The sequence below is a fragment of the Rhinopithecus roxellana genome, chromosome 21 (assembly GCF_007565055.1).
Source record: "Rhinopithecus roxellana isolate Shanxi Qingling chromosome 21, ASM756505v1, whole genome shotgun sequence".
NCBI lineage: Eukaryota > Metazoa > Chordata > Mammalia > Primates > Cercopithecidae > Rhinopithecus > Rhinopithecus roxellana.
This window is the reverse complement of record NC_044569.1, coordinates 6,790,874-6,804,861: the sequence shown is the minus strand read 5'-3', so window position 1 is coordinate 6,804,861 and position 13,988 is coordinate 6,790,874. Positions and strand designations below refer to the sequence as shown.

The window sequence follows — 13,988 nt, the reverse complement described above, 5'->3', positions numbered from 1 at the left end:
AAATCCCCAGGGAGAAACCACTGAGGCAGCTCTGTTGAAATACTGCAGCGAAGGGCTCGAGGACCTTTACCGACCATATTTTTTCCTGAATGTTGAGATGTCAGAAAACAATGCCTACCATTTAGTACAATTTCTGTTATTTTCAACAGCTGCATATTTACATATGTAGCTTGTTTAAAATATTTCATTTGTATGAAGTATTTGTTAGATTTTGGTGGTGGTTCCTTCATTTACATTTTTACATTTTCTCAGATTTTGTTTTTCCTCTCTATTCCTACTCACCACACTTGTGGTCTTTATTGTTTCATGCTAAATTGCTTCTGTACTTCCCTCACCCCTGCACATCTCCCCATCTTTCTCTCTCTCTCTGTCTCTCTGGTTCATCGAGGTGCAATTTACATTCACTAAAATTCCACCCATATTAGGTGAGTAGTTCTATGAGTTTGACAGTATAGAAGTCAAGATGTGTATTATCTTCATTATCTCCAAAAAGATTCTCCTGCCTTCTGCAGTCAGCCTCCCACCTCTTCCCCCAGCCCCTGGCAACCACTGATCTGAGTTTTCCTCCTCTGGCTTTACCTTTTCTGGATCGTCATGTGAATGCAATCATGGAGTCTATGGCCTTTTGTGTCTGGCTTCTTTCACATAGCATAAACCTTTTAGATTTATCCATAGAGTCACAAGTATCCTTGTGAATCCTCCTTGATTCCTGTTTAATTAACTTTTATTTATAAATAATACATAATAATTGTACATATTTATGGGGTACAGTGTGATAATTCCCTTTTATTGCTAATAGTATTCCATTACGTAGATATGCCTGTTATTTGCTGATTGGTTGGTGGATAATTGGGTTGTTTTCAGTTTGGGGCAATTATGAGTAGAGCTGCTATGAATGTTTGCAGGCAGGTGGTTGTGTGGACATCATATTTTTCTTTCACTCCAGGCGTCTCTTAATTGGCTGTTCTATCTTCAGTCTGACTGCCTATCAATCCTGCATTATTACGCTAAATGTTTACCAAACACATTTGTGGAAATTAAAGCACATTTGTACTGCATGAAGAAACATATTTAAAGATATTTTTGGGTGATTCTATTTGTAGTGTGGCTACCACTCTATTATTTGTGCTTTACAAATTTGTATTTTCATTTATTTTGTTTGCTTAACAGAAGCTTTACCTTTTGACAGTTAAAAATTCAGAGATATTTGTCACTCATTTGATTACTATTTTATTTCTGAAAATTTTGGAATTTTTTATAGCTAACTACTTTTAGCTTGTTATAATAGATTTGAGTACAGCCTTTGAGATCCCTCACCTGCAATCTCAAAATTGCAATGCTCTGAAAACATTTTAGCCTAGTTTTGTGATTGCAAAACCTGACCTGAAGTCACGTGGTAGCTGAAGGGAGACCATTCCTGTGAGTGCGAATTGTCCTCGTGTGTGTGTTTGAACAGGGCCACTGCCTAGTGTCTGCATCAAGTGGTACATCATGTCTGTAACGTGTATCTTTCTGAACTCTGGAAAAAGATAAATGTTGAAGTACATTTGGCTCCAGGAGACTTGGAAAGAGGATTTGCACTGTCTTCATCTGTTCCCTACACAACTGCCTTACTTGTTTGATAATGCTTTTCAAACTTTTTTTTACTGTGACCACAGGAAGCGATGCACTTTTTTTTGTTTTTAGACAAGGTCTCACTCCATTCGCACAGGCTGGAGTGCAGTGGCACAATCTCACTCACTGCAACCTCCGCCTCCCCAGTTCAAGTGATTCTTCTGCCTCAGCCTCCCAAGTAGCTGGGATTAAGGTGTGTACCACCACATCCAGCTAATTTTTGTATTTTTAGTAGAGACAGGGTTTCACCGTGTTGCTCTCGAATTCCTGGCCTTAAGTGATCCACCTGCCTTGGCCTCCCAAAGTATTGGGATTACAGGCGTGAGCCACTGTGTCGGGCCAGCAATGCACTTTTTGTTGTGATCTGGTATAATATATGATTTAAAAGTTTCAAAGGAAAAAAAAATAGTTCCTCTTATCACATGCAAGGAGATTTGATATATTTTTTATTTCCTTTGTTCTATTATATTACAGAAAAAAAGAAAGTACTGGTTGATTCCCACTAAGTTTATTTTATAATAAACTAATTATTCATGACCTGCATTTGGAAAAACACGAGGCTAAAGAGCAATGCTCAGCAGGAGGGATGGTAAGCTCAGAAGCAAATTAGAAGTTTATTCCTTGATGTGGTTTGGCTGTGTCATCGCCCAGTAGCTCCCATAATCCCCATGTGTCATGGGAGGAACCTGCTGGGAGGTAATTGAATCACAAGCGCAGTTACCTCCTTGCCGTTCTCATGATAGCGAGTGAGTTCTCATGAGATCTGATGGTTTTATAAGGGGCTTTCCCCCCACTTCACACTGCACATTTCTTGATGCCTCCATGTGAAGAAGGACATGTTTGCTTCTTCTTCTGCCATAATTGTAAGTTTCCTGAGGCCTCCCCAGCCATGCTGAACTGTAAGTAAATTAAACCTCTTTCCTTTATAAACCCAGTCTTGGATATGTCTTTATTAGCAGCGTGAGAACAGACTAATACATTCTTGTTACAGCTGCTTACTCTAAGCTGTTCCCTGAAAAAATGGCAAATGCTATATTTCATGGCACTTGCAGACTCAGCCACATTGACAAATGAGGGCTGCTCTGCCTTAGAATTGTGTACTGTGGATTACATTCATAATCCTCACACTTTAGTTCAAGCAGATGGAGACCCTGAGACTGTGTGCTCACGAAACAGGAGTAAATCACTGGCTTCCACTGTATGGGCTATAGTTTAAACAGAGAAGATTTTACTGGCTTTCTATTTTGCAATACTTCACAAGAGCTTTGCTAGCCAATTAAAGCATCACAGTAGGTGCTGGTCAGTTGGAGTTTGGTGGGGGAGCAAATTTGCTCTGTTATAGGATAAAGAATTTATCTCAGGAATTAGGCTGCATATAATTATGGACAGTGCTAGGGGAGCCAAGGTCCAAGAGGAAAGACAGACATGGTGACTAACCAGTCAACCTGAGACATCAGCTGTTAAAGTGGGACCCCGATGGGGAGCCCCTGGAAAGGTCCTTGGGAGCTCTTTCTTCTGTGCAGCTACCACATCCATGGGGTGGCAGCCAAGCATCTGGCAGCGAACCTGGGGCTGCTGTGGCCCCCGGGCAGCTCTTAGGGAGGAGAATGAGGATGAGGGACCCTAGCTGACACCTCTGTGTTCGTCTGTCATCCACTGTGTAAATACCTTCAGAAACAGTTGTCCTGCTTCACTGGTACCTTCCAGGTCACACACAGGTAGATGTCTCTTTGGCCATTTCTAATTCAGAGCCATGCAGTGTTGGGATTTTGGGAACAACCCTCAACTTGACCAAGTTGATAAAGAACAACCAAGCACCTATGTGGTTACTCTAAATTGCGGATTATTATTCTAAATGCCCTTAACCATCATCTGCCAAACACATAGTCTAAATACTCATGATTAATTTCCCAAATCTGCAAATGAAGACATTAGAGTCACATTTTATAGTTTTCAGAGTCAACCATTGTGTCCAAAAGCCTTAAAATAATTCATTATCAAAACCCAAAGATTTCTCAAGGTAACTTAACAAGAATACTCTTACTTCAACTAAATAGGCAGCAGTTCAGATTAAGTTGCTGCTGTTTTCCTTATCTTGAACATTTGCTCAGTGGTAGTTTATTCAATAGACAAGTTACAGAATGGGGAAAAACTGATAGTACCTGGGGAAGGATGAAAGCTGAATTTGAAACCTAGACCATTGCGGGTGACAGAAGTACCTGTGCACACCTGGGAAGACCTGCGTGTGTCCTCCTGTCTTCTCCATCTCTTCTCTTTCAGCCTCTTTTTACCAAGAGTCAATAAAATGCCTTTTCATCATTCCTTGCCTTTCCATTTTTCCTTCCTTCCTTTTCCCATCAAGCATTGAGATATTGGTGTGCACAAAGTGTGCACATTAGGGTCATGAAATGACCCCTTGAACTGTTGGCTGTAGCAGCATGCTAGGTTTCTGAAAAACTGGGTTGTTGAAGGAGAGTAGTTGTATGGAGGTGTTGGTGGAATTGTACCCAGTATGAGAAAGTGGCTCTGTCTTGGGGGTTGCAGAAGTGGCAGCTGGATATGGCAGTTGCCATGGGTTGGGAATTCGTTACATGAAACAAATCATTGATGGGGAACTTAACTATAGTGGGAGCCGTGTTTCTCACTATCAGAGCAAAGATTGACAAAGCAGAGGCTAGAAAGAATCCTGAGCTGTTAAACTAAAGTTGAAAGTACCAGAATGAACACATGGGTTTTAAAAATACAGATACACAAGAAGATATGGAAATAGTTGTAAAGGCATAGGCATGTGTATGGAAATATATGTCAAGGATTCCGTCAAATAAGAGGACCCAGAAGCAATGTCACCCCAGTAACAGTGCCACTCCACGTGCCCAGCTCTGAATACCAGGGTGCACAAAAAGAAAACAGGAGCCCAGAGAGTAGAAAGGCTTGGAGTAGAGAAAGTAGAAGACAAGCCTGAAAACCTTACTGTGTCAGAAAGTAGGACAATGCTCAGTGAATGACAAGGACATTTCCCAGGAGCCAGTGTGGAGGGGCCCTCACAACTCAGGGGCAATTTCAGCATCAAAATTGTAGTTTCAAATACAGTCTGTCTAATAAAAGAGACATTCATGCATCCACATAGATATTACTTAGCTAAGAAATTGATTTACTGGAGGTAAGGGGAAGTGCTTACTTGCAGCCGAATACCAATTCATATTTAGGGCACCAATAGCCACCACTAGGCAGCCATCATGACAGTTGATACAGGCAGGTGTCATTAATGTCTACTAAGGTTGGTGGGTGGAAGCTTGATAAGGAAGAGGACATTGATGCAGTTTTGGAATATATCCTTACAAAAGTTCAAATCACATACAAAGTAAACATGGTGACCCAGCAGACAAAGCTGGTGCACACCAACTCAACCAGGTAATCACGGTGGGATGGGTTGGGGATGTGTGCCTCCCAGTGTGTTGAACTGAGAGCAGCATAGCACCATGTTTGTGTATGTTTTGCCTGAATTCATGAGCCAGGTTGAGGGCCATCCTCCATAATGAAAGACAGTACTCATTCAGATCGTCAAGGGCATGAAAGACAAAGAAAGACTGAGGAGTTGTCCCAGAATGAAGGAGACTGGTGAGACACAAAAAACCGAATGCAACTCATGCTTCCCAACGGAAACCCAGGCACAAACAGTACAAGATGTTGTGAGTCCGTGTGGCAAAATGTGAATGGAGTCTGCACATTGGACGGCAGTGTTGTGTCAATGTTGGTTTCCTGTTTGGGAAAATTGTGTGGTGGTTGATATGGTTTGGATATTTGTCCCCACCCAAATCTCATGTTGAATTGTAATCCCCAATGCTGGCGGTGGAGCCTGGTGGGAGGTGTTTGGGTCAGGGTGGTGGATCTCTCCATGGCTTGGTGCTGTCTTTGTGATAGCAAGTTCTCAGGAGATCTGGTCATTTAAAAGTGTGTGTCGGCTGGGCGAGGTGGCTCACTCCTGTAATCCCAGCACTTTGGGAGGCCAAGGCGGGCAGATCATGAGGTCAGGAGACTGAGACTCGTCTCTACTAAAAATATAAAAATATAAAAAATTAGCTGGGCGTGTTAGCACACATCTATAGTCCCAGCTAGTCAGGAGGCTGAGGCAGGAGAATTGCTTAAACCCGGGAGGCGGGGGTTGCAGTGAGCCGAGATTCCACCACTGCACTCCAGCCTGGGTGACACAGCGAGACTCTGTCTCAAAAAAATAAATAAATAAACATAAAAAAGTGTGTGTCACCTCCCCACTCCCCCACAACACTCCGTCTCTCTTGCTCCTGCTCTGGCCATGTGATGTGCCTGTTTCCCCTTTTACCTTCTGCCACCATTGAAAACTTTCTGAGGACTCCCTAGACACCAGGCAACTGCGAGCACCGTGGTTCCTGTAAAGCCTTCAGAACCGTGAGCCAATTAAACCTCTTTTCTTTACAAATTATTCAATCTCAGGTATTCCTTTATAGCAAGACAAGAAAGGCCTAATACAGTGGTAATTTATTAGAGGGTCCTTATTTGGGGTAAATACAGTAGTTTCCCCTTATCTGCCATTTCACTTTCCAAGGTTTCAGTTTCTTATGGTCAACTGTGATCTGAAAATAAGTGAGCACAGCACAATAAGGTATTTTGAGAGAAAGAAAGAGAGATCACATTTACATAAATTTTATCATGATATAATGTTATAATTACTATAATTTATTATTGTTGATCTCTTGGCTGTGCCTAATTTATATATATATTTATTTTTATATAAATATGAGTGTGTGTGTGTATATATATATATATATATAGGACGGAGTCTCACTCTGTCTCCCAGTCTGGAATGCAGTGGCACGATCTTGGCTCACTGCAAGCTCTGCCTCCTGGGTTCATGCCATTCTCCTGCCTCAGCCTCTCGAGTAGCTGGGACTACAGATGCCCGCCACCACGCCCGGCTAATTTTTTGTATTTTTAGTAGAGACGGGGTTTCACTATGTTAGCCCGGATGGTCTCAATCTCCTGACCTAGTGATTTGCCCACCTTGGCCTCCCAAAGTGCTGGGATTACAGGCTTGAGCCACCGCGCCCGGCCCTAAGAGAGCATATTTTTAAGTGTCCTTCCCATGAAAAGAAGATAAGTATGTGAGATAATGTCTGTGTTGACTCACTTGATTTCACCATTCCATAATGTATTTCTCTATCTAATGTATAATTATATGTATATCTTATATATGCCTAGTTACATAATAAATATCTATAGTTTTTATTTGTAAATTCAAGAATAACAATAACAGTAGCAACAAGAGATGCTGGTGAGGATATGGAGAAAAGGAAAGCCTTGTACACTGTTGGTGGGAATGTAGATTAGTGCAGCCACTATGGAGAACAGTATGGACTTCCTCAAAAAACTAAAAACAGAACTACCATATGACCTAGCAGTCCCACTGCTGGGTGTATACCCAAGAGAAAGGAAATTTGTATGTCAAGGAGATATTTATACTCCCATGTTTATTTCAGCACTATATACAATAGCCAAGATATAGAATCAGCCTGTGTCCATCAACAGATAAATGGATAAAGAAAATGTGGTACATAGGCCGGGTGCGGTGGCTCACGCCTGTGATCTCAGCTCTTTGGGAGGCTGAGGTGGGTGGGTCACGAGGTCAGGAGATCGAGACCATTCTGGCCAACATGGTGAAACCCCATCTCTACCAAAAATACAAAAATTAACCAGGTGTGGTTGTGGGCACCTGTTGTCCCAGCTACTCAAGAGGCTGAGGCAGGAGAAGGGCTTGAACCCAGGAGGTGGGGGTTGCAGTGAGCCAAGATCATGCCACTGCACTCCAGCCTGGTGACAGGGCAAGACTCCATCTCAAAAAAAAAAAAAAAAAAAAGAAAGAAAAAGAAAAGAAAAAAGAAAATGTGGTGCATATGCACAATGGAATGTTATTCAGCCATGAAAAAATAATGAAATCTTGTCCTTTGCAGCAACATGGATAGAATTGGAGGTGATTATGTTAAATGAAATAAGCCATGCACAGAAAGACAACTATAACATGTCCTCATTCATATGTGGGAGCTAAAACAATGGATCTCATAAAAATAGAGTAGATTGGTGGTTACCAGAGGCCAGGGAGGAAAGGAGAAGGAGGGGATGATGGAAAAAAATATAACACTATTACATTCTATAGAGCTAGTATTCATGAAACAGCTTTTGGGAAATGGTGTGCTAGAGAATGTTCATTGACTTTTGATTCTGATTGAAATGAATAAGTAAGTCACCATGTGGATGCTGGTTAGGGCCTTGGGGATGGATATATCTCCAAGTAGATGTAGAGTGAGAAGAAAAATAAATGAAGAACAGAGTTTTGTGGACTCATCAACATTTAAGTAGGACATAGAGAAGAGTCTAGTGGCTACAACCCAATTCAGAATGTCTTAGTGGGACTTCCCAGCAACGTGAGTTTTCATGGATATTCATAGGTAGGTAGAGAATTAGAGAGTGTAAGAAAACCAAGGGAACGGAGATTTGACAGTAGAAGGGGTTGGTCTTGCCTGTCAAATGCAGCATGGAGGTGGAACGTGATGAGAATTGGAATGGGTCACTTGGGCCTTGCAGTTGGGAGAGCAGGGGCAGCCCCTGAGAGGGCATTTTCTGAGCAGTGGTGGGTTGAGGAGGCCTGTTGTATTAGGTGGATGGGTGAGGGGGGCCCGTGATGTAGTGTCGCCTCCAGAGACAAAGTGAGAAAGTAAAAAGCCTGAGCTTGCTGTCAGGCTCTGTCCCTAACCGTGTATTTGAACCAGCCATTCAAAACTCATCGGCCGACGCGGTGGCTCAGGCCTGTAATCCCAGCACTTTGGGAGGCCGAGGCGGGCGGATCACGAGGTCAGGAGATGGAGACCATCCTGGCTAACACAGTGAAACCCCGTCTCTACTAAAAATACAAAAAAAAAAAAAAAATTAGCCGGGCGTGGTGGCGGCGCCTGTGGTCCCGGCTACTCGGGAGGCTGAGGCAGGAGAATGGCGGGAACCCGGGAGGTGGAGCTTGCGGTGAGCCAAGATGGCGCCGCTCACTCCAGCCTGGGTGACAGAGCAAGACTCCGTCTCAAAAAAGTAAATAAATAAAAACTCATTGGTTTCCACAATCTGTAAGATGAGGAAATGGACTAGACTATTTCTAATTCTCATCCAGCTCCATCATTTCAGTGACTGACTTAGTGAATGGATGGGTAGTTGAACAATTAGATGAGACAATGAAATGAGATGTTACCGACTTCCAAATTATCGAAGGCTTATTAAAAACTAAATGTATGGAGAAGGTATGTGTATAATTATATATGTTAGTATAGCTTCCAAATTATTGATTCATTTCAAAGAGAAACAGAGACCAAGGAACATTCTGTAGCCCAGCACTTCTCAAAAGCTTCTCTTGAGCACTAGCTCTGTAGCATGTAAGAGCCTCAGAAGAAACTTGTAAGAAATGGTTTCCGGGTCAAATACATGTAATTGTTTTACTACAGAACTCCTCAAGTCTTTTAGTATAATAGTATGCATTGTGAGTTTCTCACATTTACTGGACCAATGACTGTTTCTTTTTTCTCTTTTGTCTTGTTTTGTTTTGTTTTGATGGACAGCATTGCTGAGGACTGGCATTCTGATGAATGTAGTTTAGTAAGCACCGAAGAAGGAAACATTATTGATAAGATAGTCTCCAAATGACATATCAGTCAGACTATGACCTGTTTATTGTGCATACTTTTCAAAAGTGTCATTGTTTCTGCAATGACAGTATTATGAATGCACTGCTTTGTTAACTCAGCAAGCCAAGAGTAGTAGTTAATAGTTTAGCACCTTTATGGCTGAATGATTCCATTCTAAGTAGGGATCGCAGCCCAATTCTGGATTCAGTAGCTAAATTCTATCACAGCGGGTGGAGTGATTGCTTTAGCAAACTACATTCATTTATTCCCTTAATATATGTATGTTATAAAATGTCTCTTTTGGGACCAAGAAGCACAAAGCTGAGACTGTTGCCTCAAAGTGACTGTTTGCAAATTGGGGCTTAATGCAATCCACAGGTGGGAAAGGAATAAGACTCCGGCTTTCCTGCTCTGTCTGTTGTGGTGTAAGAAGCAGCTGAGGCCACAGCTGGAGTTCTTGTTACTTTAATTTAAGAAGTCTTTTTTTCTCGACTCTATTTGGATGGTGCTTTTCATAAAATGAAAATGTTTTCATAAAACAGTCAATTTGTTTTCCATGAAAGAGCTATAATAATCGATTGCCAAAAATCCACCTGAGTAGTACCAGCCTACTACTACTTCTGACCTCAGCCCCACACCAAAACAGCCCCCCAAGCCTCGCCTTTTGTTCTTACTGGTCTCTTTTCTTGATCCTCATTTTTTCTCATTCCTTGATCCCCATTTTTTCTCATTCTAATGATATTCTAGTTTACTCTTTTCAATCAGGTTAGGTAGACTTTAAAAGTATACCATGAATCTCTGCAATTTTCCTACGATGAATTCCTTCATCAGATTTCATTACTATAATATAAATGTAGTTTGGTTGAAGCTCTCTTAAGTGGATTTTCTTACTCTTTCTCCAAATGAAAGCAATTTGCTATATTTTAAAACCTTTAACACAAGCATTTTTTTAAATGGGGTAAGAGTTTAGAGGCCATTTGTAAAAATGAAGCTGTCACAGGACAGTCTCTCTTCCAGATCATTTTTTAAGTTGATGTGTAATAATTGTACATATTTTCGGGTACATGTGATATTTGATACATTCATACAATATAAAGTGATCAAATCAGGGTAATTGGAGTATCCATCACCTCAAACATTTACCGTTTCTTTGTGCTGGGAATATTTTAAATCTTCTTTTCTAGCTATTTTGAAATATACAATAAACATGAATAATACAGTCATCCTACTGTGCTGTTGAACACTAGAACTTATTCCTTTTATATAACTCTATTTTTATTCTCATTAACCAACTACTCCTCACTCCCCCTCCCTGCCATCCTTCTCAGCCTTTGGTAACCACCTTTCTGTGTTCTCTGCCTCTATGAGATCCACTTTTTTAGCTCAGACATATGAATGAGAACATTGTCTTTGTGTGTCTGACTTATTTCACTTAAAACAGTGACCTCTGGTTTCTTCCATGTTGCTGCAAATTACAGGATTTCATTCCTTTTTTATGGCTGAATAATATTCCATTTTGTATATAGCACATATTCTTGATCCATTTATCTGTTGATGAACACTCAAGTTGATTCCGTATCTTGGCTATTGTGAATAGTGCCACAGTAAACATGGAAGTGCAGATATCTCTTAGATATACTAATTTCCTTTCTTTTGAGGATATACCTAGCAGTGGGATTGCTGGATCATTTAGTAGTTCTATTTTTAAGTTTTCGAGGAACCTCTATACTGTTTTCTGTTGTGGCTACACTCTTATACATTTCCACCAACAGTATACAGGGGTTCCCTTTTCTCCACATCCTTGTCAGCACTTTTTTTTTTGTCTTTTTGATAATAACCATTCTAACTAGGGTGAGAGGATAACTCGTTGTGGTTTTGATTTGCATTTCCTTGACGATGAGTGATGTTGAGCATTTTTTTTTACATAAGCTGTTGGCCATTTGTACGTCTTCTTTTGAGGAATGTCTGTTTGAATCATTTGCCTGTTTTTATTTGGTTATTTATTTTTACTGTTAGATTGTTTGAGCTTCTTATATATTCTAATTCTTAATTCCTTTCAGCTGGATAGTTTGCAAATATTTTCTCCCATTATCTAGGTTGTCTTTCCACTCTGTTGATTATTTCCTTTGCTGGGCAGAAACTCTTTAGCTTGATATAATCCCATTTGTCTACTTTTGCTTTTGTTGCCTGTGCTTTTGAGGTCTTACCCAAAAAAAAATCTTTGTCCAGACTAATGTTCTGAAGTATTTCCGCAGTGTTTCTTTCTAGTAGTTTCATATTTTCTTCTAGTAGTTTCAGAGTTTTCTTCTAGTGGTTTTCATGTGTTTTTCTAGTAGTTTCATAGTTTCGGGCTAGACCACTTTTTAAAGCAAATCTGAGTAGATTGAGGATTGATTCCTAGGAGATCCTAGATTAGAAGACTCTTTAATTAAGGTTTAATTTTTATGTATATTATAGTAACAAATACATGGAAACATTCTATTTATAACAGTTGTTGACTAGTTAAATAAATACTTTCTGTCCATTAGTATGATGATATATAAAAATAAATCATCAATGAGTTGTAAAAATGTTAGTGACATGTTAAATGAACAAATCAGCTTGCAAACAGTAGGTAAATAATGAACTTAGTTTTGTTAACTATAAATGTGCACATCCACGTATAGAAGGAAGATTGGAAAGGAAGGCCATGTGGATACATACATGGGAAAGCAGTTGAAAGCATTAAAGTGAACGTAAGGAGAATGGAGTATAATTGTATTTTCTATGTGCCTTTTGGGAAGTTAGATTGCCTTTTGAAGACTTAGTCTTTTCACATGTAAAAGGAGGATAATAATGCCTAACTCAATATGACGGTTGATTGGATTAATTAATAATGTGTCTAAAGCTCTTAGCACAAAGTAACCGCTCAGTAAATGGTAGGTGTTATTGATAACTTTTATTTTCAAAAATGTTAACAGTAGCTATTTCTAGATGCCAAGGTTCTTGCTATTTATTATTTTAAAATGTTTCCACCAAAATATATAATATATAATGTAAATGAATGCAGTGTGTAATCACTTAAAGTGCATATGAATATATGTACATATATATGTATGTATTTACATGGTATATTGCTCTATCTTTTGCTTCCCTTCCCTAAGTAAGTTATATCTCTGATAAACATTTTTTCAAGGCTTAACCCTCCTTTGAAGTTCTATGCTTAATTTTTCCATGAATCATCTCATCTTCCCCAGAAGTTTTAATGCTGGTACAGACTCTTGACTCCTCTACCTGTATCTTCCGTATTTTAAATTCATTTTGTAAACCTAAGTCTGTATAACTTTTTCTTCATATCACCTAGTCATTTCATTAGGTTTTTCTTGTTACAGCTTTTTTATATTATATGAGTGAGCAGAGAACATGCCAGGAATCGCTCTTCCTGTGGCTTTTAATAATAGTAATAGGTACTGTGGTTACAGCGCTACACATCGCTATAGCACTGCAAGCCCAGTCGCTCAGTGTTGCAAAGGCACACAGGGCAGGCGTCTAGCACTGGATGAGGGACATGGCTGGCCTGTGTCGTGTGCTGAATGGTGTGAGAAGTCTACCAGTGGCTATTAAACTCTGGTGTCTTGCAGCAGAGTGAGCTTAGCCAGAACACATTTCAGCTGAGGTGATGTGTGCTGGCCAACTATGCTGGCAACTCAATATACTGCCTCTCATTCCCATATTCATTACCCCTGGACGCCTCCCAAAATCACAGATGGTGTTTCTATTCCCTTCCCAGACAGATCTCTCCTCCTTTTCCAGTTGAAGCCCTTTCTACTCTTCACTTCACCTTCTGGCCTTTGCTGCCTGCTATATTATTAAATATAGTTGTTTCAGGATCTCAGTTATAACAAAAATGCCCTACATGTGTGAAAAGTATCTAAATGTCAATTGATGCTGCTCTTCTCAAAATGTAGGCTTAGTGAAAATATGTGTTTCATTCTTTACAAAGAACTTTCACAAACATTATTTCATATATATGTATTTATATTTTATTCTGAAACCATAGCCTAGTATCTCACGTCACTTGAACAAAATAAGGAAGGCAAATAGTATTACTTCTTCAGCACAGCAGAACAGATGGCTGTGAGAAGCCCCCAGTAGGATGCAGCTACTAAGTTTCAGACCTGGACTTGAACTCAACTCTTCTAAGTTCAGTGTTGCTTCTCTGGGATTAAAAGAAAAAATGTACTGGATCCACCTTTCTTGGAACAATACAGAAGGCAAAATCAACCAAGTACACAAAATAATGAAGAGGTCCTGGATTCCAGGATTACTTTAATATTTTCTCTATTTTCCTTGTATCTTTGACTTATATCAAAAGTAAAATATCTTCTAGCTGCTAGTATGTATTTAGTTTTAGACTGCTTCAGCTGGATTGCAAACAACTGCATTTGTACTGGACATGTGGTTTACTTAACAAAACATAGTCCATTAGGATGTTTTAGGAGTGAGAATTGGTTCAAGAGTTCTTTATAATATTTCTGAAACTCCAGGGAACACTGGAATCTTCCTGAATGTGTAGATTTTGTGAGACACTCAAGTCAATAAAAAGCTTTCTTGTACCTTCTAGGGAGAAACTGAGCATCTTTTATTTTAAATCATTAACAAGACCAAAACATCCTATAAGGCAGTTTAACTGTAGAA

General features: G+C 39.9%; 1 protein-coding gene across 1 annotated transcript in view; it reads left to right on the top strand.

Moving 5' to 3' along the window:
• LOC104670260 (piezo-type mechanosensitive ion channel component 2) overlaps window positions 1-13,988 on the top strand; it is a 188,021-nt gene that overhangs the window by 89,917 nt on the left and 84,116 nt on the right. The gene's annotated exons all lie outside the window — the stretch shown is intronic.